A 3,538-nucleotide genomic window follows, 5' to 3' on the forward strand; every position below is an offset into this window, starting at 1 on the left:
CGCTGGTTTTTCTGTATTTTAATTTGTGTGTGTATGAGGAGTGGAGGCGCAATGGCCCAGTGGTTAAGGCAGCGGACTCGTGGTCATAGGATCGCGGTTTTGATTCCCAGACCGGGTGTTGTGAGTGTTTATTGAGCAAAAACACCTAAAGCTCCACGAGGCTCCGGCAGGGGATGGTGGCGAACCCTGGTGTACTCGTTCACCACAGCTTTCACTCACTCTTACTTCCTGTTTCTGTTGTACCTGTAATTCAAAGGGCCAGCCTTGTCAAACTGTGTCATGCTGAATATCCCCCGAGAACTACATTAAGGATATACGTGTCTGTGGAGTGCTCAGCCACTTGCACGTTAATTTCACGAGCAGGCTGTTCCGTTGATCGGATCAACTGGAACCCTCGACGTCGTAAGCGATGGAGTGTGTATGAGGAAGATTGGCTTGAAGTTGACTCCTGACAGGGCTTGTGATTGCTGATTGGAGAGCTTTTGTTGTCTGATACCCCATGACATGTGGGATGGTCTGCAACTGAGTAAGAGAGGTTGGTTGGTTATTTATTGCCACCTTCCTTTTAATGTGTATTTATTTAAATGGCATGCAGAAGTTTTTCGGGCTGCTTTTGGCAACTTTTGAAATATTTACTATGCTTTTAACATAAAGGCAAGTAAATAATTTATTTAGAGATTCCAATCCAGTTTACCCATGGTATTGAAAGAATACAATAAAATTGAATATTACATAAAGTTTAATAATTACAGAAACTGGTGTTCTGCATCAGCCAAAATCATTTAATAAATTAACAAAGTAAGAAAAATTTGTATGTTTAAGATAACACTGCAAATCAAATACATTTATAGAATACTATCCTAAACATGAAAAAAATTTATTTCTTTGAAGAAAGGTTTTATTTGAAACATCAATTCTTGCGTATCTTCACAACATACAAATTTATCCAAATCTCATAATTTTTATAAAATGTTTTTAGCTTTTGTGGACGGAAAACAAAAACGTGATTTATTAATTTTTAAAAAATTACTCTATTTTTTAGCTTGGGTCAATATTTTAATATGTCTTACCATATAGGTAACGGTTAAGACAATTCAGCACTACAGAATCTCTTCATCCAATCCTAAATCTTCCTCACTCTGACTCTTGTGTCACCTAGTATCAGTTTCAAGCAAGCATCATCCAGTGATCTGTCTACATTTTTCAAAGCATTTTATACCCTAGATTTGATTCTCTTCTTGGCAACCATTCTTGGAATATACTCAACTCTGACCTTTCAGACTACAACATTCCCATGTTGTTATACATATGCTTTTCAAATGGAGATTAGCTGTCTGTTGTTAATTGAGTAAAGAGATTCTTTACTTGTCTTTGTTCCTTTCAAGCATCATATTAGTAAGCTAAAAGGTAGTGAGCTGGCAAAATCATTAGTGTGTTGGACAAAATGCTTAGTAGCATTTCTTCTGACTGTTTACATTCTAAGTTCAAATACCAATGAGATTAACTTTGTCTCATCCTTTCAAAGTTGATATAATTAGCACCACTTTAAGCCCTGGTGTCAATGTAATCAACTCCCCACCACCACTACCACCAAAAAAAAAAAATTGTCCTTTTGTCAAAGTTTATGACCATACATATAGACTAAACTGAAACACTAACTACCACTCTACACAGAAACTCAAATGTAAAAACAATATTGAACCAAAGGAACTTGTGTGGATGTTCAATCTACTAGAAATAGCAACCATATCTCATTCAGATCACACCCTACTGTTATAAAAAGGGCTAATGTGATTATAGCTGAAATACTTTTGATTATAAGTCTGCTCAACCAGGGCTAACATGTGTACTAACATAACATCATATAGCAACAGTTGTCAATGCAAAGCTTCACAATCTTTCTTGATATCCTCACATCTATAGCATTACCAAAACATTATAAAAAAACTGGAATTCCTCTTAAGAGTCAGGAAGTACTTCAGCTCAGCTGCATGCTGTTTACACAACTTAAGGCCCTCCACTACTGTACTGCTCATATTTATGGGATGGTGTGCTGCTACATATGCTAGCATCTACTAGAAGACCATTTAACTGATTGGCAAAAATCCAGCTACTGACTCACAAACGTTCTACTTTTTTTTTTTCTATGTCTCTGCTCTTGCTATTACAATGATTTCCCTACTCTTGAATAAAATGCATGTGTGTACTCTCAACCAATATGTATCTCTTTATATTTGACTAATAACAACTGCTGTTGAGGTAAATAAAGCATTCTATCATCATATCATTTGACAGTAACATAAGCTGAGCATTTTTCCTATTCATAAATGTTATAACTTGGAGAGGCATATGACAAGATCCCACACATACTCTGTAATGTGGTGGGTGCTGAGAAAGCAGAGAATAGTCAAAGACATGAGGACAGTTATGATTTAGAGTTTCTTGGAGGTTTCTATGCTCTGATGGCCTCGTTCTTATTTCAAAATATGTTAAGTAGCACATTAACCCTTTTGATACCAAGTTGCTTGAGGACACCTCTGGTTCTCTGATACAAAAAATGTCCTTTACAGATCTAAACAATTATCACAGATATTCCAAAATCTATATATCCAGATGATTTATGTTCAATATATAAAATGTGATATTTTTCTTGATCAACTTAAAATTAGGTGCATCAGTTTTGGAGTTAAGAAGCTTGCTTCCCAATCACATGGTTTTGGGTTCAGTCCCACTGCACGAAACTTTGCCAAGTGTTTTTCGACTAGATCTCTGGGCTGACCAAAGCCTTGTTAGTGGATTTCATTGATAAATACTGAAAGAAGCCCATTGTATACACATATATATATGTTTTGTGTATGTGTTGGTCTCTTCTTTTCTCCACATAGATGCAAACAAGCATCACTGTCTTGGAAGCAGTGTCCTTCACTAACAGTCTTCTGTGAAAATAGATACAGCTATGGTGAAATACTACCCTACTTGGAAACAGGTAAGGGTTGGTGATAGTAAAAGCATCTAGCCACAGAAAATCTGCCTCAACAAATTCCACCTGACCTATGAGAGCATGGAAAAGTGGACACTGAAGTATTAATGACAATATATATATATATATATCTTTATGTGAGTGCATGCATAAATGATATTCCACATTGATCAGTTGAATAAAAAAATTTTAAAAACCTGGTTAAGAGTTAGCAACAGTAAAGGCATCTGACTGCAAAATGCTGCCTCAAATACTCATATGTCTCCATCTAACCCATGCTAACTTGGAATAACAAATATTTAACAAATGAACGATGTGAACCAAGAGCGAAATCCTGTCTTTTGTATCTTTGCCTACGTAAGAAAGTGTGTGACTGTCGTGGATATTCTTATTTAAACGAAGTTCCTTAATTCTAACAAGCAGTAGGAGTTATCTATCCTTGAAAAATCAGAAAAGGAATTTTTAACTCCTATTTCTAAATTCGGTATGTGGTGAAGCAATTAGCTGACCCCTAATTATAATTATGTTTATAATCATAGAATATTCTTTATTTAAGGC

This window comes from Octopus bimaculoides, chromosome 6 (assembly GCF_001194135.2).
Source record: "Octopus bimaculoides isolate UCB-OBI-ISO-001 chromosome 6, ASM119413v2, whole genome shotgun sequence".
In the NCBI taxonomy this organism is placed as follows: domain Eukaryota; kingdom Metazoa; phylum Mollusca; class Cephalopoda; order Octopoda; family Octopodidae; genus Octopus; species Octopus bimaculoides.